Source organism: Mustela nivalis (assembly GCF_964662115.1).
Source record: "Mustela nivalis genome assembly, chromosome: 7".
In the NCBI taxonomy this organism is placed as follows: domain Eukaryota; kingdom Metazoa; phylum Chordata; class Mammalia; order Carnivora; family Mustelidae; genus Mustela; species Mustela nivalis.
Window position 1 is genome coordinate 5720251 of NC_139026.1, and position 22504 is coordinate 5742754.

The 22504-nt window shown below is 54.2% G+C and overlaps 1 protein-coding gene and 1 long non-coding RNA gene across 4 annotated transcripts in view; one reads left to right on the forward strand and one right to left on the reverse strand.

Moving 5' to 3' along the window:
• Positions 1-16945: 16945 nt before the first annotated feature.
• LOC309869201 lies at positions 16946-19159 on the reverse strand. Its single transcript, XR_014314051.1, has 2 exons — positions 19100-19159; positions 16946-18007 (listed from the first exon to the last, which is right to left on the reverse strand). It is a non-coding gene; the product is annotated as an uncharacterized lncRNA (long non-coding RNA).
• A 27-nt stretch (positions 19160-19186) lies between these two features.
• The window catches only part of A4GALT (alpha 1,4-galactosyltransferase (P1PK blood group)), a 28442-nt gene continuing 25124 nt past the window's right edge, over positions 19187-22504 (forward strand). Inside the window, exon 1 of one of the 3 annotated variants that reach the window (XM_082739904.1) lies at positions 19187-19298. The gene's annotated coding sequence lies outside the window, so the exon portion shown is untranslated. The remainder of the gene's footprint in view (positions 19299-22504) is intronic. The other 2 variants (XM_082739907.1, XM_082739906.1) reach the window with 2 other exon arrangements.

Genomic DNA, 22504 nt, shown 5'->3' on the forward strand with positions numbered 1-22504 from the left:
GGGCCTCCGTGTCTCTTCACGGGCATTTCTTCCCACCCCCATCTCTCTCTCTCACTCGCTCTCTTGTCACACTCTCCAGTCCCTGTACCCCTCCTGGCTTCCCCACGCTCTCCAGACTGGGCCAGGGCCGCACCCAGCCTGCCAGGCCGGAGGGAGGCCCACGGACACAAGCGCGGTCCTCTAGGCTCAGCTGAGACCAGCTGGAATCCCCCAAAGAAAAGTTCCTGGGAAACAAAGGCCAAACAAAGGCCAAACAACGGAAAGATCAGAGGTCCCAAAGGGAGAGGCCAAGCGGGTCCCCCGCCAGGGCGTCCCCAGGGCTGAGCCTGAGCCTGGCTCCAGGGAGTATCCCAGGGGGGCCCCGGAGGCCCTCTCTGTTCCCCGGGGGACACTGGCAGGGGAGGTGAGCAGAGTAGGGCCAGCAGGGCAGGGGTGAAACCCCCGGAAGAATAAAGTGTCCTCTGAGTAATCAGGAGGCCGGCCCAGACAGAGAGCATCTGGTGCCCACCCAGTCGGAGGGTCCCCCTGGCCCAGACCCTCACAGTTGTTCAATCTCCGGGCCTGCAAGGGCCCTCCCAGGGGGAGAGGGGGCTCCAAGCAGCCCCCAGGCGGGAGGGGCTCCAAATCATGGGTGTGCTGGCCCTGAGGTGCAAACGGGGAACCAGCCTCAGGGCCCCCCGAATCACCCTGGGCCTGCGGGAACCTCTGCCCGCACTGTAGCTGAAGGCCAGTCAGAGCCCAGACCCGGTGTCGCTGTGTTTGCCAGGGGTGTAGGAGGTCAGAGGTGGAACCCAGAAGCCCTGGGAGGTGTCTTTCTGATGACACAGAAGTGGGATCTCAGGAAACAGGATGGCACCCCATGGGAGACAAGCCATAGGAGGTCTCCTTTCTCCTGCCTGGGAGGTTGCACGCGTGGGGTGCTCCTGCCTTCCCAAGATCTGGTTTTGAACGAGTTCAGAACACACCGCCCCCCAGTACGTCCCTTTGCCATATCGATTCTTTTGAGCTAAAGGTATAGCCGGGCAGGCCGGGGAGCAAGAGCGCCTGAGTCCGGGGACCCAGATAGACCAGGCGTGGCCACTCACTGCCGACAAGATCCTGAGGCCCGGAGAAGAGCGGTGGTGACACAGGAAAGGAGTTTATGTCAGCGAGGCCGATGCCGGGAAGACAGCGCCCTGACATCTCAAACACTGTCCCCAGAGAGCTGGCAAGACGTCCGGGTTTACGGAGGGAAAAGGTGGGACAAAGATCCGTGGGAACGTGCAGGTGGGCGGTACAGGTCAGGCCGGTCATTGTCATGGGCTCAGTCACCGGGGGGACTTGCCGGCTCAAGGGGTGGTGGCTTGAGGGGGTAGTTGCCGTTCTGTCCCCGGCTGCTTTGCCCGTCGGTCTTCTGCCTGCGTTAGGAGAGACTCTGGAAAAAAGAACTTCATCAATGAGAAAGTTCTAGATCAAAATGGCAGCAGCTGATGGGCTCACTCTCAAAGGCACTTAAGAAGCAGCTCTCCGGGGCGCCTGGGTGGCTCAGTGGGTTAAGCTGCTGCCTTCGGCTCAGGTCATGATCTCAGGATCCTGGGATCGAGCCCTGCATTGGGCTCTCTGCTCAGCAGGGAGCTTGCTTCCTTTCCTCTCTCCCTCTGCCTGCCTCCCTGCCTACTTGTGATCTCCGTCTGTCAAATAAATAAATAAAATCTTAAAAAAAAAAAAAGCAGCTCTCCGCCCTCCCCCTTTCTACCTAAAAGCCTGTCATCACATTTCCCTGGAGAAAGGTGCCCTCCCTCCACCAAGAAGAGAAAATTCGTATCACCAGAGCCCAGGGGGCGGATGCCAAATCAGAGGTGTACAAACAAACCTGCTAAGACAAGCCTTGAGCTTCTTGTGGACACTTCCTGGTCGGTGTCCCACAGCCTATGGCCCAGCCAAGCCCTCGGTCTTGTCACATCCCTACAAGGTGTCATTCTTTGTCTCGGAAAGTATATAAGCCTTGGCGCCTAAGGACTTCTTAGATCCTTTTTTTCTTCTGAAGACTCCTGTGTATGCCTAGAAACATTGTAGAAACCTGTGCGCTTCTCTCCTGCTAATCTGTCTCATGTCCAGTAAATCTCAGGCCAGCCAAGGAACCTGAGGGGAGCAGCAAGTTCTCTCTCCCCTACCGCTTGGAATCCTCTGCAGATGCCACCCAGCCCATGAATCCCGTTCGTGTCTAAGGGAATGAGATGGGTTGCTGAGTCAAGGCCTCCCAACCCTCAAACAAAACAATGGGGGGCGGGGAAAAGCCTTGCTGGGACTACATCAGAATAAAATCTCCTGCACAATGAAGGAACCAATCAACAAAACTAAAAGGCAACCTACTGAGGAGGAGAAGATATTTGCAGATGACCTAGCTGGTAGAGGGTTAGTATGCATAGTATATAAAGAACAGATACAACTCAACATTTGAAAACAAGCAATCCAACTAAAAAATGGGCAGGAGATGTGAACAGACATATCTCCAGAGACATCCAGACGGCCAACAGACACACGAAAAGATGCCCCACATCACTCATCGTCGGGGACATGCAAATCAAAACTACAGTGATATATGACCTCACACCTGTCATATCACTAAAATCAAAAACAAGGAAATAAGAGGTGTTGGCGAGAATGCGAAGAAAAAGGAACCCTTGCGCACTGTGGGTGGGAAGGTACACTGGGGTGGCCACTGTGGAAAACAGTACGGAGGTGCCTCAAAAAATTATAAATGGAACTACCCTATGACCCAGCAATTGCATTACTGGGTATTTACTCAGAGAATACAAAACTACTCATTCGAAGGCAGACACACACCTGAGGTTTATTGCAACATTATTTCCAATAGCCAAGATATAGAGGCAGCTCAAGTATCCATCAATAGACAAACAGATAACAAAGATGTGGTGCAGATCTGGAACGGAATATTACTCAGCCATAAAAAGGAATGAGAGCTTGCTGTTCATACCAACATGGATGGAGCTAGAAAGTATTACTTTGAGTGAAATAAGCCAGTCAGAGAAAGACAAATACCATATGATTCCATTCGTTTGTGGAATTTAAGAAATAAAATAAATGAGCAAAGGAAAAAGAGAGAGAGAGAGAGAAAAGAGAGAGACGAACCCAGAAACAGACTCTAAGCTCTAAAGGACACACTGCTGGTCACCGGGGGGGGGGGGGCGGGCATTGGCAGAAGCAGATAATGGGGATGAAGAACATGTTTCTCATGACGAGCACAGTTTAAGGTATAAGGTCTTGAATCGCTAAATAAAGAAAAATGAAAACAAAAGCCTTCCTCCTTGCGCTCTGGCTCCTGACCCATCGTTCCTCCCTTTTGCATTTGAACTTGCACCGGGGGTAGACACTTGCTGTCTCCCCCTCATCCCTCCAGCCTCTCCTCCCTGAGGCCCACAGCACAGGAACATCTATCTGCCCTTTTCCTCCTAGCCCCCCGCAGGGTCTGATGCTGGGACCCCCTCCCTCCCCTAAGGCCTCTCCCCCAGCCCCACTCCCGTCACTTAAGGGCATTCTCCCCCTTGCTCTGGGCCCCTCCTGGACTGTTGCTGGGCTCTGGGGCTCTTTCTGGGCCTTTCATTTCTTCTGGTCACTATCACCGCTCCCGGCACAATCACAGACATTGAGTCTCCGTCACCAGCCCAGCCGGCTCTGCGGACCCCCATCTTCACAGGTGCCCCGTGGACGTCCCTCAGGGGAGTCACAGCTCAGAGGCGACACCCCAAAACTGAACTCACTGTCCTTCCGGGAGCAGCTCCTCCTGCCCCTGTGCCCTTGTCTGGGCTGTCCCCGCTGCCAGGCACTCCCTCGCCACACTGACTGGCTAAGGACAAAAGCTTTTCATGCTTCAGGGCTCAGCTCTAGAGCAGAGATGGTGGGTGCCCCCTGGAGCTGATGGAGCCCTGCATCACGGACACGGGTCATCTCTGGCGACAGCTCGATCCAGGCTGCCAGTGTCTTCATCTGTAGGACGGGAACCACAACCTCCAACTCATCTGCTTCCCTGAGCCGACCTTTCAAGTGGGGAGTGTGGTTACGGTTCTTTTTCTTAGACCCGAGCAAGGGGCTTGAAACCAAACCGCTTACTTTGAGAAAGGCACTTTAAGTTGACTTTTGGGGGCGCCTGGGTGGCTCAGTGGGTTAAAGCCTCTGCCTTTGTCTCAGGTCATGATCCCAGGGTCCTGGGATCGAGCCCCCAATCGGGCTCTCTGCTCAGTGGGGAGCCTGCTTCCTCCTCTCTCTCTCTCTCTCTGCCTGCCTCTCTGCCTACTTGTGATCTCTGTCTGTCAAATAAATAAATAAAATCTTTAAAAAAAAAACAAGTTGACTTTTGGGGGGAAACCTCACTTCATTCATTCAGTCATTCATTCAACACTGCTGGGCTCCAATAGAACCCAGACCCTCCCTCTAGGAGCCCTTGCTTAGGGCTGAGAAGGGAGAAAGAGACCGAGCCTCTGTTGAGTCACCAGGGCGGGGGTGGGGCAGGGAGAGGTGAAGCGGGCCGAAAGCTGAGCTGGGCCCCCGGAAGGACGTGAAGGCTGGCCTGCTGCCGTCCCCGTGTTGGGAGGCAGAGCTGGAAGGTAAACCCAGTTTCCTCTAAGACCTGCCGATGCTGGCCGGGCCGGTCTAGAGCAGTCATCTCCCGGCCCAGACAGCTGCGGGACCCTCTGGGATTTCGTTTCCCAGGGTGGGGCTCCCGGACTCGCAGCGGCGGCAGCCCCCTCCCCGCCCCGAACCTGCGGGAATGCAAGTCCCCAGGCCCCGCCCCAGGCCTCTCCGGAGTCTGAAACTCCAGGGGGTGGGGCGCCCCATCTGTGCGTTAACAAGCCCGCGGGAGGGCTCTGGTGTGCGCCCCTCGTTCGAAAGCCACAGTCCTCGAGGCCAGAGGACCGTCCGAGGGGGAGGAGCAGATGGGCCCAACGTATGCGCGGGGGTTCTGAACCCGTGAGCTCCGGCAGTAGCTCCGACAACGTGCGCACCGTCACCGGCATCGGCCTCCGACGCTCGACGGGGTCCCGTGGCTAGCCCGGGGCAGAATCCGCCCTCAACTCAGGTGACTGTGACCAAGAAGCCTGGCCTTAGCTCAAGCCTTAACCATCAGACCCAGCTCTGTGCAGGAACCAGCGCGCAGACAGGCCCTGCCCAGCTGCAAACGGCCTTCCCGGGCCTGCGGCTTCTGTTCCATCTTCTCGAAGCGCTGCGGCCAGGAAGGCAGCTCTGTGTGCTGCTGGGCTGCTGAACCGGTGGCTCACAGCGCGGACGGCGACCCTGACAGAGGGGGCATGGCAGACAGACGTGCAGCCACATGCCACGTCGGGTGTGCTGAACTTGGGCGAGTCAGGTGACCTCCCTGGGGTTCAGTTTCTTCATCTGTAAGCCAGGGTGGTAATGGCTCCCACAGAAGCTGGCGGGGAGATAGATCATAGAGGAAGGAACCACGTCCAGGGCGCCTTGATGGCTCAGTCCATGGAGCACCTGCCTTCGGTTCTGTGGGATCGAGTCCTGCCTCGGGCTCCCTGCTCAGGGCCAGAGTCTGCTCCTCCCTCTGCCCCTCCACGCCCGCCCCCTGCTCACTTCCGTCTGTCTCTCTCTCTCTCAAAAATAAATAAATAAAAATCTTAAAAAGAAAGAAAAAAAAAACACTTCCACTTTCTTCCAAAGTTCAACCAAAGTGACGCAAAGAGGGTGTCTTTAAAGGCAGGACTCCTCAGGGACAGAGCCCCCAGGAAAGCGAGGGTGGGAACACTTGGGAAGCCAGAAGGCAGAAAATGAGACTAATTCCTCTAACAGACCCCCTAAAGGGGACCGCCAGACTGATGCGGGCCACGCCCAGGGGCTGCAGAATCCCGCAGGACTCGGCTCAGAGAATGGGGGTGCTTGAAAAGGGGGGAGATGGAGATCTCTGCTTCTAGCTCTGAAGGACAAGTTGGCCACAGACGGACGATGCCGCCCAACTCTGGGATCTGGGAAACCAGGGATGATGCGCAGCCGGCCCAAAGCCCGACGTGAAAGCGGTCTGCGGGCGTTCGAAGCTACAAAAGGAACCGCGGTCGAGAGGACCCGATCCTGGAGAAGGGGAGCCACCTTCCAGAGCAGATGCTCCCTCTGGTCTGCTTCTCACTCGGGAGGGGGCGGGAAGCTGGGTAAACGGCCTGGGCAGAGGGCCGCAGAGAACGCAGAAGAGCTTTCGACCATCTTGTGAACGTCAACAGCAAAATTGAGAGCCTCATGGGGCACCTGGGGGGCTCAGTGGGTTAAGCCTCTGCCTTCGGCTGGGGTCATGATCCCAGGGCCCTGGGATCGAGCCCCGCATCGGGCTCTCTGCTCATCAGGGAGCCTGCTTCCTCCTCCCTCTCTCTGCCTGCCTCTCTGCCTACTTGTGATCTCTGTCTGTCAAATAAATAAATAAATCTTTAAAAAAAAATTGAGATGATTGAATTCTGTACTCTGAAAACAGAACACAACTTTCTTGCAGGCACCAGTGGGTCATTCACAAAAATCTACTGTAAGTACTGCCGCTGATGAGAGAAGACTTGACAAATGTCCTCAAGAAGATGTGGCCACAGATAATAGTTCTCTGAGCATCCTGCGGAAAGACACAACCATACGGCGTGTTAGTCTACAAAGCACCACAGACTAGGGGTGCTTAAACAACAGAAATTTGTTTTCTCCTAATCCTGGAGATCAGAAGTCCAAGGTCAAGGTGTTGGGAGGGCTGGTTTCTTCTGAGGCCTCTCTCCTGGCCTCTCTCCCCCGTCACCATCTGATCATCCCTCCCTGTCTGTCTTAATCTCTTTCTGTAAGTACACCAGTCCTGTTGGATTAGGGCCCACCCAGATGACCTTGTCTTATCTTACCTCGATAAAGGCACTGTCTCCAAACACGGTCACATTCCGAGCTACTGGGGGCTAAGACCTCAGCACATGACCTTGAGGAGCAGGGGACACAATTCAGCCTGTACTGTAAAATGAACAGCCCAACCTCCTGGCAAAGGTCCTACATCCAGAAAACTCTGAAGCCTCTTAAACAATACTTGGGAGAAAAGAAATCAAAATCCAAACTTCAGTCCATCAGAGAAAGACAATTATCATGGATCTCATTCATGTGTGGAATTTAAGAAACAAAAGAGAAGATCATGGGGAAGGCAGGGGAAAAGTAAAAAGACAAAGAGAGGGAGACAAACCCCAAGAGACTCTGAATCATAGGAAACTGAGGGTTACTGAAGGGGCGGGGGGGTGGGTGCCTCGTCCCTGTCCATCACCCAGTAGTATCTAAGACTAAGGAATCACTGAACTCTACCTCTGAAACTAATAATGCACTATATGTTATTAACTGAATTTCAATTAAAATATCCAAACTGTGGAATTTGAAGATTTTATATATTTATTTGATAGAGAGAGAGAGAGAGCACAAGTAGGCAGAGAGGCAGGCAGAGAGAGAGAGGGGGGAAGTAGGCTCCCCACGGAGCAGAGAGCCCGATGCGGGGCTCGATCCCAAGACCCTGAGATCATGACCTGAGCTGAAGGCAGATGCTTAACCACTGAACCTCCCAGGGGCCCCAAACTGTGGAACATTTAGAAAAGACTAATAAAAGCCCATGTCAGAACCTTTGGGATAAAGGGTAGGATAAGGGGTAAAACCGTACTCTCTCTATTTTAAAGGACAGGAACCTATTTAACAAACAAGAGAGAAAGAATGAAAAGTTAATCACCGCCCAGAGAGGTAATGGAACACTCCTAAGAATGTGGATATTTAAATTTCACTACTGGGGCACCTGGGTGGCTCAGTGGGTTAAAGCCTCTGCCTTCTGCTTGGGTCATGATCTCTGGGTCCTGGGATCGAGCCCCACATCGGGCTCTGCTCATTGGAGAGCCTGCTTCCCCCTCTCTCTCTGCCTGCCTCTCTGCCTACTCGTGATCTCTCTGTGTCAAATAAATAGATAAATAAATAAATCTTAAAAAAAAAAAGGATTAAAAGAGGGGGCAGCAACAGGGGACCACTTAAATAACCGTATAATAGTGAAGCCAGGAGACACTACACGGCAACATACAAGGCAGCCCGGTTGCCCAGCTCCAGGGCAGAGCTAAAATCATGAATTAGCTTTTCTCCCAGGCATCTAGGAAAGTATCAGCTGTGGCTCATCACTGGGACAATCCAGAAAAGGGGCCTCCAAATCATTTTCCGTAGATCTCTCAGGGAACCTGGCGGAGAGAGACTTCGCCGGTTGTTTTACCGTGAAAACCCTCCGAGGTATGTTGCTAAGAGAACAAGCAAGACTCGAAACCACGCAGCCAAACCACTGCTGTGTACGTGTGTGTGCTTGAAGGACAGATATGCTTGTAAATGCAAAGAATATTTCGAGAAAAGCAGAGAAATCTGCTCACAGCAGCTCCCTCGGGGCAGAGGGAGATTAGGTGAGTGAGGAAATGAGAGGTAGGGAGCGATGAGAAGCCTCCCTTCCCGCCACGCGCTTTGAAGTTTGGACCATATGCAAGTATTTCCTACTCTGATAAATTTTCGGTCTTTTTTTCATTTTTTTTAAAGATTGATTGATTGATTGATTGATTGACTGGGGAGAGAGGGAGAAATCACATGTGGAGGGAAGGGCATAGGGAGAGAATCCTCAACCGAAATTCTCTGCCCGGCATTGGAGCCCAGTGTGGCGCTCGGTCCCATGACCCAGGAGATCCTGACCCGAGCCAAAATCAAGAGTCAGACGTTCAACTGACTGAGCCGCCCAGGCACCTCTGGTTTTGTTTGTTATAGGGCTTTTTTTTTTTTTTTTTAAGATTAAAAGCACTTTTTCTAGTGATATCTATACCCAACACGGGGCCTGAACCCACAACCCTGAGATCAAGAATCACACGCTCTACTGACTAAACCAGCCCAGGTGACCCTTGTATTTTGTGGGACTTTTCAAATTAACAGATTTTCTGTTGTAGGGTGGTTTCGATTTACAGCAAATTGAGCTCAGATAGTAGACGTTCCTAATCAAGTTGAGGAAGTTCCCACAATGCCGGTTTGCTGAGTGGATGTAGGGTTTTTTCTAACCTGCTGTCTCTGCAACTAGTAATATGGTTATATGATTTTTCTCCTTTAGCCTTTGATGAATCAATTGGATTAACTGAGTCTTGAATGTTGAACCAGCCTTGCATACCTGGAATAAATTCCACTTGGTCCTGGTATATAATTCTTTTCATGCATAAAGTTGCATTCAAGGGGTACCTGGGTGGCTCAGTGGGTTAAGCCTCTGCCTTCAGCTCAGATCATGGTCCCAGGGTCCTGGAATCGAGCCCTGAATCGGACTCTCTGCTCAGCAGGGAAACGGCTCCCCCCCACCCCACCTCTCTGCCTCCTTGTGATCTCTCTCTCTCTGTCAAATAAATAAATAAAATCTTAAAAAAAAAAAAGTTGCATTCAATTCGCCAATATCCTGTTGAGGATTTTTGCATCCACATTCATGAGAGATATTGGTCCATTGTTTCCCTTTCTTGTAAGGCCTTTGTCAGGTTTTGGTATTAGGGTAATGCTGGGATCATAGAATGTTAGGAAGCATTTCCTTTGCTTCTGTTCTCTAGAAGGGTTTATAGATCATTGATGTCATTTCTTTTTCAAATGTTGGGTAGAATTCACCAGTGAAACCATTCGGGCCTGGTGCTTTCTGTTTGGGAAGGTTATGGAGGAGAAATATTCCACAATATTATAATCAAATCTTCCTGGGTTTTGTTGTTGTTTTTGGAAGGCCACCATCCCTGCGTGGTGACCTTCAGAGGAGTTTCTCAGCCATTTTTTCCCCCTTCCCTTATGTAGGACAGGAAGGCCAGAAGATGTGGAGTCAGCTCGTTCCCCTTTCTCTGGTGGGATGACGTTCTAGTACAGTCCCATCTTGAAAAGTTGGCTTTGCTACTAAAGGGCTTCAAATCACCCCCTTTCCCTCCTCCCAAAGATGCTGCGTTGGCATACTGAATACGCTGAGGTAAAAGTACTCAAAAAGCAGATGCCAACAGGGTACACTCTGACCTTCCCTTTTTCCTTCTGAAAGCAGGAAATAAAAGGCACATGTCCAAGGTGACTTCTCTGTACCAGGAGGAAGAAACGGAAAGTTAAAACCAAGAGAAATGTGTCCCTCCAGACCTCGTTAGAATAACTCTTACCTCCCTTCAGTCTCCCCACATACTTTAGTGACCTTTCCACAATTACTACTTTGTCTTCAACCTTGGATCTTGGGTCTCGCATTTGTTTTGTGAGAACACCCTAGCACTCATAAATAAAATCTGTATGCTCGCGGCACTTGGGTGGCTCAGTGGGTTAAGCCTCTGCCTTGGGCTCCGGTCATGATCTCAGGGTCCTGGGATCGAACCCCGCATTGGGCTCTGTGCTCAGTGGGGAGCCTGTTTCCTCCTCTCTCTCTGCCTGCCTCTCTGCCTACTTGTGATCTCTGTCTGTCAAATAAATAAGTGAATGAAATCTTTAAAAAAATTGTATGCTCTTCTGCCGTTTACTCTTTTTGTTTTTGTTCCTGATTTTTTACAAGATTTATGGGTTTCTTTTAGAGGGGGGAGGGGCGGAGGGTGACGGAGGGAGAGTCTTAAGCAGATTTTGAGCTGAGCACAGAGCATGACTCGGGGCCCTGAGATCACAACCGGAGCCAAACCCAAGCGTCCAGCCCTTAACTGATGATGCCACCCAGGTGCCCCTGGTTTTGTTTATTTCAAGTAGGCTCCATGCCCAGCGCGGAGCCCAGAGTGGGGCTTGAGTTCACCATCCTGAGATCAAGACCTGAGCTGAGATGGAGTTGGACGCTGGACCCCCCGAGGAGCCACCCATGTCCCCCCGTCTGTCTTGTGTCATTCCCAGCTGGAAGCCCTAAGCGGGTAGAGGAAAATGTGTGCTATCCCTGCATTATGGAGAAAAGAAAGAACAGAATGTGTGTGATGTATTTGTTTTTTGTTTTTGTTTTTAAAGATTTTATTTATTTATCTGACAGAGAGAGATCACAAGTAGGCAGAGAGGCAGGCAGAGAGGGGGGAAGCAGGCTCCCCACTGAGCAGAGAGCCCGATGTGGGGCTCGATCCCAGGACCCTGGGACTGTGACCTGAGCTGAAGGCAGAGGCTTCACCCACTGAGCCATCCAGACGCCCCATGTGTGATATATTTAAAAATAGTTGGTTTTCCCCTTTCCCTGACCAAAGCTCGGCATGAAAGTTTGGGGGTTTCCTTGAGCTTTCGTCTCTCGAGCTCGTGTAGCCGGAGCCACAGCAATGATCAAGTATGGCTCATGGGCTTTCGCTCCTTGGCAGCGGGGACTCTCGGCTGGTATCTGCCTCTCTCCAGTGGTTTGCCCTGTGACCCCAATTCTCTAATGGATCTGAGAAGAGTTGTTGATTTTCGCTTTGTTCAGCTTTTTGTTGTTATTGCTCTGAGGATGGGAGCCTTGAACTCTGAGCTCTTTACATGCTGCCCTGGAAATTGAATATTCTCATAGTTTTTAAGAGGGGGAAAAGGAGACAAACCCTATCACTCTGATGGTAAGTACTGGGTGACCCTCTTGACGTGCCTTTGAACCCTGGAGCTGCTCAGGGCTCCATCCCGATACCCATCACTGCACTCCAGCCACAGATCTGTCTGTGGAGCTGGAGCTCCGACGCTCATCTGCCTTTGACCTCACGCCCGGATGGCACAGGTGCCGCACGCCCGGCTGGCATTCACCATGATTCTCCCCCAAACCAGCCACACCCAGGTTCCCTAGCTCAAACGACAAGCATCCGGGGACCCAAGCCAGAAACCTTCCTTCCGGATACCCGCCTCTCCTTGCCCCACAGCCCTTGGCTCGTTTGCCCACGGCCATGCCAGGCACCTGCTGTAGACTGCTCCCAGCATCCTTTCTCTGGGTTCTCTAAGTGGTTTCCTCGTTGGCCCCTGCCAGCACCCTCTATGCCTTCCCACTGCTACATGGGACATCTTCCCCTAAAACATCCACTCCTGTCCCACCCCAGCATGCAAACGGGCCACCAGGGGTGTGCAGGATAAACTCTAAACCATTTCTCCTGGGTCATAGCACTGGGTTAGGAGACCCTGGTACCTGCTCTGTTCGCCGACTAGAAGCCCCTCCCTGTCCCTAGCATCCTCCCCTTCCTCCTCTTCCGAACCCGCCTGCTTCCTATCCAGAATACACCATGTGCTTCTGCCTGCCTGTAGTTAGACTTCAACAGGCAGGTAGAATCTTCCAGGTGAAGGGCAGCACCTGCCCCTCTGTCCGCCTCCCCCCCGATCCCGGCAGGCTCAGCTCAGACGTCTCCTCCGGAAGGCTTTCCCTGTCTCCCAGACTTGAGAGAGCATCAGCAAAGGAACCACTTGCCCTGGTTTATAGTGTTCGTGGTGTGAATAGTCCTACCGTGGCTAGTTTCACACTACCAGGGTGCTATCTGTGAACGTGAGCTGGGAAGAGATGCCCCCCACTGGCTCTCTCCAGCAGACGGGAGCTGGTCCTAGCACGTAACTGGTGGGTGAGTCTCTCCGGGCCCACATCATACCTGTGTTTACCTCCATCGAAGTCCTGATCACAAGGAAATGCTAGAAAACAAAGCTCTGGCCGCCCAACAGAAGGACTGAGTAGCTGTACCCCACCTGACATCTTCCTGGCTATGTGGCCTGAGCTAAGTGACCCAGCCTCATGAAGCCTCTGGTTTATCACCTGTGAAATAGTCAAAGCCCTATGTTCTCCCTATGCTTGCATAGAAATTAAACAGATGAAGGGGGCTTCTGGGCGGCTCAATCAGTTAAGCGTCAGACTCTTGGTTTCTGATCCGTGGTGATCTTGGGGCGCTGGATCTGATCTCGGGGCACTGGAGCTGAGCCTTGTGGTGGGCTCCACGTTCAGCTCCGAGTCAGCTTGAGATTCTCACTCCCTCTCCCTCCCCTCTGCCCTTCCCCCACATGCACAATAAATAATCTTAAAAAAAAAAAAAGAAGAAGAACTGCTAAAGATGCCAAAACTGTAAGATCCTGTTAAGCTGGGAGGTCAGTCGAGGAGAGCAGAAGGCTGTCGTATGGCTGAGAACCAGCAGGAGCGAAGAGAGAAGCTGGAAAGATGTGTCCTCTTTGTTGGAGGAACCTGTGGATTCAGGTTAGGAAGGCAGAGGACAGATCCAGAAAGGTGGGCTTTGGAGGACAGTCTGAAGGGGCTGGACCGCATCCTCAGCCCTGGGAAGCTTTGGCAAGTTCAAAAAGAAAAACTGGACCAAATCCCAGTCAAGGATTTGGAGCAGTCAGGGGCGGCTGGAAGTGGGCACGGACCTGGCTGGAAAAAATACTTTAGGAGTCTGGGGCTGGCTGTAGTGACAGAGGAGGGGGCTGGAGGCAGGGCTGTTTGTTTTCACCCCCAGAGATCGGTTGACAGCCTTGGGTATCTTAGTTATCAAGCTCAGGAGATAAGAGGCTCGCCAAGCATCCTGGGAAATTTCCTGATATAGTCAAGGACGGGGGGCGATGGGGTGGGGGAAGCCCCATGCTGGGGAGGAGGCTTTGATGAAAGAAACCAAAGTCCATTGCATTTGCCTGGAAGAAAGACTTAATTTGAACTTCATCCAAGGACCCTTCTTCGGGGCCCTCCACGGCTCTCTGCTAACCCTGTGCGGCAACGCTCAAAAGCCCTGTGTGATCTGGGATCTTGCTACTCGACGAGTGGGTCTGGGACCACCGGTGGCAGCAGCTCCTGGGAGCCTCTTAGCATCTGCCCTGTAACCGGTCGGTCCCCGGGGGTCGCATGCGTGGTGACGCTTACAGAGTGCTGGCTTCGGTCCCAGGCCTGCGTCCATCTTGCATTTCCAGGACCTCAAACATTGGTGACGCTTACAAAAGCCTGCATGGGGGGCTGGTGATGGGTCAAGGGCCGCCTTAGGGCGTGAACGGAGCAGGCCTGTTGGAGATCGCCCGGACTCAGCGGTTGGCTACCTCGCGCAGGGGCGATGGGGTGCTCAGCTTCGGACGGAGGCCAGGGTAGGAAGGAGGCCAGCCCCCATGTGCGGGAGACACCTGAAGGGGGCGTGGAAAAGGGCCAGGGACTCCAGAGTGGAAGGGACGGGTGCAGAACGAGGAGTCCCCCCGAGGCCAGTCAGAGGGCAGGAGGCTCAGAGCACAGAGAGCTTGTGGTCAACGGCCAGATGCCGCCCAGCCCGTAACCCCCCCACAGTGAATTTGCGGAGGGAGCTCTTACCGTCAAGAGACCTCGGTCCCCAGAGGGGACAGCCGCAGCTCTGTGGACATCCTTCCCTAGAGTCCTTCTATGTCATAGACGAAACTTAGGAATCCAATTCATCTGGAGTATCCCAACCTTGATGACAAACTTGATTAAGTAAATCTCTGTCAACAATTTAAAACGCAATTACCGATTTCTCATGGCGAGGTCCGAGAGCAGCTCTGCCATAGCATTCATACTCAAAACCCCTTCTGAAAGGTCAAGGCCACGGGCATCCTTTCCGTCGTGCTTTTGTTTCTTCTTGGGGATTTTGCTGTACTGGTTTGCTTTCTCCCTGGAGCTTTGGTGAAGAAATTTGGATACCGTTTCATGTTCGCAGTGACCTCCCGGGGCAAGCTGAGGTCACTGGGTCTGCATGTTTGACTTGGGTCCTCAGGGGCTGGGACACAGGGCTTAGCCTCCTCTCCTGGGTTGAGACTTGGCTAACGAGCCATCGTGGACATCCTCCGTGAAGCTCTGTTCTCCCGGACAGCGGACAGTGACTCCCACCCCACACTCTGCCCCTGAGGTAGTTTCGCCCACCCCAGAGTTTCCATGGGGTCTCCAGGGCCCCCAAGTCTGCGCTCCTTTTTTGGTGTATTCTAGGCCTCCAGCCCAGAGCTCCAAGTTTATTCTTTTCTGATTACACAGATAAAGCAAACACATCTCTCTAATTTGTTAACAACAGTAAAATTAAAAAAAAAAAAAAATCAAGATACACAGACCAATGCATCCCAGTTTAAGCTCAACAAAAATTCAAACAAGTCATAGGACAGTCATCTCGCTTACATCACAACTCTCTGGGAATGCTTTATAGTGACCTTTTCCCTCTGAGTATCATTATAGCCATGACCATTCACAGAGTGGACTTATTCAAGTTAAACGTGAGTATTTCAACGGATCGTTTTTGATGCTCATATTATTACAGCTTGGTTCGTGTTGGGGGAGACTTTGATCGTTCTGTTGTCTCTCCTCTGCTCCCCAAACTTCTGAGGGTGGCTTCACTTCCTGACCACAACAGGGTGTTCTGGTCCATTCTCGTTTTCTCTTTATGTTCCAAAGAATCCTGGTTTCCTTTAGGGGAGAAGGTCTTAGAGACCAAAGTCTGGGCACTGGGGTGTCCCCGAGACATGGGGACAGTGGGTCAGAAACTCCCGCGGCTTAGGACATTCTTCTGTGTTTGTAAGGTCCTACGTTTTCAGTAAATTCTTGTCGTCTGTGGTTGTGTTAACCAAGGGTAACAGTATTGTTGTTGTTAATCCAATATTAACAGGATTGACAGGCAGGTCACTGTCACGCTGGCAGGAGCCCCCAACCCCAGAGGGGAACAGGAAGCAGATGAGAACGGGTACAGGGGACCAGGAAGGGAAGGGTCACAGCAGAGCCGGGACGAGTCTTGAGAAACAGGACTGAAGGTAGGATAGAGTCCGAGGTCACGAGGTAAAGGAGGGCGTTGTTTTGTTTTTTGGTTTCTTGTCCTTTTTATTAAGATGGGCGACGGTCCAGCTTGCTTATGGGCGGGGCAGCAAGTATCAGTGAAAGGCTGAATCAATTTGATTCCTCTGTGTATAAGGGAGAAAGAATCTAGCGGATCTGGTTAAACCAAAGTGTAAAATGGGGACGCCCGTGGGCCACGCAGGCCAGGTCATGGGGACGCACAGGCTCTAGTGATGCCCCGTTGCCCTGCCTGTGTCTCACGGCTCAGCCTCCCCAGAAGGTGGGCTCTGTTCTGAGATGGGCCTTCCCCTCGTGTGGGAGCCCCAGTCTACACACTCCCTACTCCGCATCCAGAAGAAAAACACACCCAGAGCCCGTGCGGAAGAAAAAGAACACAACTTTCTCCCGACTTCTAGAAAAGACTCAAGACGGCCGGAGGGTGCATCCCTGGCAGCACTTTACACATGGGTCAACTGAGGCCAGAGCAGGGCTGACACGTGGGCTCTCCATCCCCACCCACTTCCTCCGTGCCCTCCCCCTTGGTTCCCCCCAACACCCAGGCCCAAGCAGATAAGGGGGGTTTGACCTCAGAATCTGCCAAAGGCTTGGGGTCAGGCCAACTCCAATTCCAATCTCTATCCACCCTGACATGCTCTGTGAACTGGGCGAGTTTCAACTCAGCCTCAGTTTTCTCCTCTGTAAAATGGGGATGGTGACAGCACGACCTCAGAGGTTTGTGAGTTAAAGCAGCCACTAGGAGGGATGGCTAGAAGGGATAGAGGTTGTGGGGCTGGGCCACAGCCCAGGAGAGGGCCCCCCCAAGAAAGCTATTTCCATTCAATTCTCTTTCAATTCTTCTGCTTAGGTCCAGGGGCTAATCTGTTCTAGGTGCTGGCCTGTCTTTGATACCTTGCTACACCTTGTGAATCTCACACTTTAATGAGGAGAGAGTAGGAGGGCAAAGGGGTCCCCAGAGCAGTAGAACATTTTTTTTTTAAATTTTATTTACTTATGAGAGAGAGAACATGAGATGGAAGCATAAGGGGGGAGGGAGAAGCAGACTCCATGCTGAGCAGGGAGCCCGACGTGGGGCTCAATCCCAGGATCCTGAGATCAGGACCTGAGCTGAAGGCAGACCCTTAACCAACTGAGCCACCCAGGTGCCCCCGAAGAACACTGTCATTTTTCCTGTTGTCTTCTATTCTAGGCTAATAATAGTGGTGTCCTATCTAGGGCAGTAATACAAAGTTTCCTTTTTAAAATACATTTATTGAAATGAAAAGGCCAATACAAAGAAAAGGCATTGTGAATATTAGCAGTGGTGAAATCCTACAGGTTCATTCATTCTACACATGTGCGCTGAGCATCCAGTCACTCTGTTCCAAACACTGTTCCAGGAGGGAGACATAGCAGTGAACAAGTCAGCAGGAACCCCTGTTCTGGAGAACTCACAACCCCAGAGGACTGGCATTAAAATAAATGTGTAAGTGAAACAGAGCATGTCGCGTGGTGATAGGTGTTCGGGGGAGCACAGGATGTGCATGTCCGATCTGAGACAGGGAGGTCAGCGCATTCTCACTCAGAAGCTCACAAGGAAGCTTGGACCTGAAGGAGGCGAGGGAGACAGCCGCGTGGGTATCTGGGCAAGACTGTTCCAGGCAGACAGTCTGTTCCAGCAAGAGCAAGGAGGAGGCGAGCACCAGCAAGGCGGCCAGAGAGGCTGGGCGGCGTCCGCATCCGAGAAAGGGAAGAGGCCAGAGCAAGGCAGGGGTTTTTCTTCCGAGAACAGTGAGGAGCCCCTGGAAGGGCTTGGGCAGGGGAGGGATGTGGAGGGATGGGGTCTGACCTCTTCCCACCTCCCTCTGGCCACTGTTTGGACAGGGGAGTCCAGGAGGCAGGAGCACAGGCCAGATGAGGTCCCTGGGGAGAGGCTAGTGGTTGGACAGGGGGAGGGGTGAGAAGTGTCAGATTCTGGACATATTTTCAAGGTGGATCTGATAGGATTGTCGCTGGAGTGGGTGTGGGGAAGGTGGGTGGCGGGCAGAGAGGAGGCACGGTTTGGGGCCCAAGCGGCAGGAGAGGGAGATCCAGGACAGCGTGGGGCGAGATCAGCCTGTGGGCCGCAGCCCTGCAAGGAGCACGGACTGGAAGCGTGCCTTCACGGAGACGTCCGGGCGGCAGGCCACACTGGGGCGTCATCGGCAGAGAGATGCCTCCAAAGCCCCGGGTCTGGGTGGCAGCATCAAGGTAAAGAGTGGGGAAAGGAGCAGAAGATCAAGAGCTGAGCAGAGCCGTGGAAACTTCTAGAGGCTGGGGAGAGAAGGGGGTCAGCGAAGAGGGTCAGCAAAGGAGGATGGGGGCAGCCACAGAGGAGAAGCGGTCCCAGGTGACGACTGAGAAGCCAAAAGAGGAAGGTGCTTCAGAGGACAGGAAGGGGGCAGCAGGGCCAAGTGCTGCCGGGAGATAAGGACCAGGCTCCACATGCACCCAGGAACGTGGGCAGGGCTGGGGACCCAAAATGACAGATTTCATGGGCTACTGGGGGAGGGGCTTCAGGGACAAAGGGGAGAAGCAGGAGACAGCCCAGAGAGGCAACTCTTGGAGAACTTTTGCTACAAAGGACAAACGTGAGGCAGTAGGGAAGGGAGCAGGTTGGAGGGCCCTAAGGGGTTCTGGGTTTCTTCTTTTGGTTTGAAGATGGGGGAGCACCAGTGTGAGGGGTGACAGAATGAGGGGGCAGGGGTGAGAGGGGAGAGGTGCTGAGTCAGTGTGCGCATGAAGGGTGGCAGCTTGTGGACGGGGGTGGGGGGGGTGCTGGGGTCCGGGGGTCCTGGGAGGGAAAGCTGCGCCGAAGTACCAGGCCAGGAAGCTGCGGATGGGTGCTGGAGGCCACGCGGATCTTCTGGAAGCCTTCATTCACAGGTGCCTACTAAGTGCCAGACTGGTCCAGGGCTGGGATGGAGAGTTTCCATGTCCTCCAAGGTGGCCTGGGCGCCAGGGGATTGGCTGAGGGGGTGGGGGAGCCCGGAGGAGGGAGGACCGCACAGCCAGCCCCCAGGGGACCCGGAGGAGAGTGGGCGGGGCCAGGACGCAGCCGCAGCCGCAAGCACCCTCGGAAGTTGTGGCGGTTCAAGCGCATCAGTGAAATTCAGTAAAACACAGCCATGCGGGCCAAGCGTTTAGCACCAGACACAGTCGGGGCGTGGGATGGGGACGTTCATGAATATATTCTAGGCGGTGACATCAGGCCCGGGTCCCAACACTGACAACTGCCCCTCCTCAGCCGCATGACCTTCAAGTGACTTAAGCGGCCGAGCCTCAGTTTTCTCATCTGTTAAATGGGGAAACCCGACTCTAAGCCCGCACAGTCGGCGACAGGGAGGCCCGGGCAGCGCTCGGTACCTGTGGACGGTGGTCCTGGCCCCGCGCGGAGAGCCGCGGGGACCCAGCGGGGCGGGCGGGCGGGGCGGCGCTGACCACGCCCGGGCCGGAGGGGCGGCGCTCTCGCCGCCGGACTCCGGGCGCTGCCTCCCGCCGCCGCGCTGCCCGCCGGCCCGCGGGGCCAGCTCGTCCGCCGCCGCCGCCGCCGCGGGAGCCGGAGGTACCAGGGACCGCGCGGAGGGGGCGGCGGGCGGGGGCTCCGGGGTGCGGCCCTGGGGACGCCGGGGGCGCGGGTGGGAAGGGGCGCCGCGAGAAGGCGGGGCGAGGGTGGGCTGCGGAGGCGGCGGGGAGGGCTCGGCCGCCGCCCGGGCCACCTGTTCCGGAGGGACATCTGCGTGCGCGCCGACTGGGCGCGGCGGTCCCCGGCCAACTGCGCCCCGAAGTTGAGCGCGGCGGCGGGACCCGGAGTCCGGCCCGCGAGGGGAGGAGCGGCCCCGCCCGGGCCCGGGTCCCGCGCCGGCGGAGAGGGGCCGCGGGGGCGGGAGGCCCGGGGCCAGGCCGGGTGGGGAGGCGCGCGGCTCGCTCCGGGGCGCGGAATCGCCTCGGGAGGCCTGGCCCCGGAGGGGGTGCGGCCGGCTGGAGGGGGGCGGGAGGCGTCGGCCCCGGGCCAGGAGGGGATGCCGAGGCTTCGGAAGTGCCGGGGCGGGGGCAGGGCCCTGCAGGTGGAGGGAAGGGCCCGGGTCGGAGCACCCCCCTCTCTGGGATCCCGACCACCCCTCCTTCCAGCTCGCTTCGCTCGCTCCCTCTGGTCCAGATGGGAACCGCGGAGTGGGAGTGGGGACGGCTTGGGAGAGGCTCCCGCAGGAGTCTCCGCGTCCACTACCCTTCGCTTCTGGGGGGCTGGGGAGCTTGCCTCAGTTTCCTCATCTGACACCCTGCAATAGAAGTTCCCACCTCCTGGGCAGACGCAGCTGAGCCTCTGGCTCTGAGAGAGTTAAAAGCCTCCCCACCCCCGCATCCACCCTTCCCTCAGGAAGACACCCTTTCCCCTCCCGTGCCCCGGAGATGCTGAGTGATTGCCTGCTCCTCGCTGGCGGGGGTTGGCAGAAGCAGGACCCAGGCTGGCCATGACTGTACCCTCCATACCTAGGTCTTCGCTGGGTGTTCCTGCTCAGAGATCCCCTAGGCGGGACTCCCCAGGCGGCCCAAATACAAAAGAAAGGGAGAGGCAAGATGGAATCTTGTTCCTCTTCCTCCCAAACTTGTTCCTAGTGCCTGGGGCACCTGTCTGCTAGGACAGCACGGTATTAGAGGACAGACTCCCAAATAGAAATTCTGAAATACGTCTCCTTTCCTTATACCGATGGAAGCCCTTCTGGCTGTCTAGGTTAAAGGTCCTAACTGGGATAGGAGGCCGAGTAAGGAGGGGGCTGCCGGGGACATTTGGGACAGGACTGGCACAGGAGGAAAGGAACTTGAAATGTGGAACAGCTCTTTCCTCCCCCCACCACCACCCTCCCCACCCACTGCCGCCCCTCCAGGCAGCTGGGTGTAGGGCTCCACCAGCCGTAGAGTCACCGAGCTCTGCACTCGCGCCGCTTTCGAATGCACTTCCACCACTTCCACCCGTTGGACCTCCTAGGTGAGCTCGCAAGTCCTGCTAAATGCCCTGTGTTTGCATTGTTCCACTCCTCTCCAAGCTGGAAACTTCTGGATGAAAGGAACCTGAAACCCCAGTGCATAGTTAGTGCTCCCGCAATGGAACTTGAATGAATTACCTGTAGGAAGTAAGGGGAAGATACCCTATTTGCACCCCTGGAGACTCCTGTTGTGAAAATTCACCACGTTTGCTGAACTTTTATAAAAATACTTTTTAAACATATTTGAATATGTCTTGTCTGTAGAAATTTTTTCAAATTCCTCGCCTCTCTCAAACCTTTTTTCACTGTTTACTTGGGTTACATTGTGTTAGTTAATGGATCGCGTTTGAAATTTAGGCGCTTTGGGATAACGCTACATTGAACTTGCGCATGTGTCCATTGCCCGATTTTTCCTGGAAAGAGCATCCCCTAGTCGTCAACTGCATTTGAGCCTCTAGAAGGGCCCTACCTGGAGTCAGCTGGCTCTCCAGAGGGCCTATACCATTTCACGCTTCCTCAGTCTGTGAGCGTGCAATTCTTGTTATTTACTAGAAAGGAAATTACCGAGTCAAAGAGTATGAGCGTCTAGGATCTTTGCGAGGTTCCCCCCACCCCTCCGCCACCCCCACCCCTTTTCATGGAGCTGTAACTGACAAGCAGCACCAGGTACGCTGAAGGTGGACAGGGTGATCTGACATATACGTACCTTGTGAAATGACAATATCTGAGTTTCTGATTCATTTGTTTGAGCTCATCAGCGAGGTAATTGCTCTTTGGTCTCTTGATGGCGAAGACTTCCCCAATTATCATTCGGCTTTTTTTTTTTTTTTTTTTTTGCTGCTGCTGCTGCTGGTGTGTGTTCTGGAAGAGCACCTTTTTTATTTCTACTTTCCTTCATCTGTGTGGGTGCTTTTCGATCAAGGAGACTTGGCTGCATTTATGAGCTGATGGGAAGAAGCCAGAAGTCGGTGTGGCTGAGTCCCAGCGGAGAAGCCCGTCTCCTGGGTTGAGGTCCCAGAAGATGCAGGAGCTGGGGGTGTCCGGCATTGGTCGAGGGAACTTCTGAGCAAAAGGGAAAATGGCCAGGCTGACACCTTATGAATTGGCTTTGATCTTCATGTAGGGAGGTGGAAAAGTTCAGTGGAGAGAAAAGGTTCTGGTCCTCAGGCCCCCAGCTCCCAGTGCTGTTTGCCAGCCTCATCCCCTGGGGTCCTCCCTGCTTCCCTGGGAGGTAGCAGGTGTTACCAGCTCCCCACCCCCCACCCCCAGTGGATAGACTCACCGGGGAGGGAAAGTGCCTTGTTCGGGTTCAGTCAGCTGCAGAGTAGCGGGGATGCATCCTGAGTTGGCTCTCCAGGCATTAACCGTTTGCCTCTGAGAATCGCTCCCCTCTTGGCGCGTCCGATTCTAGTAGATCTCAGGAAACTGCGCCCATCTTAGTGAGTGAAAGTCCCTTCCTCTCCCGTCTGTCTCTGTTTGTTTTCCCTCTGGACAGACCTCAGTGGCTCCAGAAGCTTCCAGTGGAAGCCAAGTTGGCCACAGGACGGGAAGAACCCTTCCCTTCTGCCTGGTGCCCACCCACCGTGCCCTGTGCCCACACTCTCGGGCGGGAACACACTGCACATTCTGGAAGTCAGATCTGTGCAGAGTCTGACTTGGCCAACGGGGAACGTGAGAGTGAAGCAGGAGAAGTGGTCTTCACATTCCCCCAACAGACTTGATTTGAAAGAGCAGAATCCCTCATCCCGGATGAAGACACAGAGCGAGAAAGGTCCCTGCCCCCGCC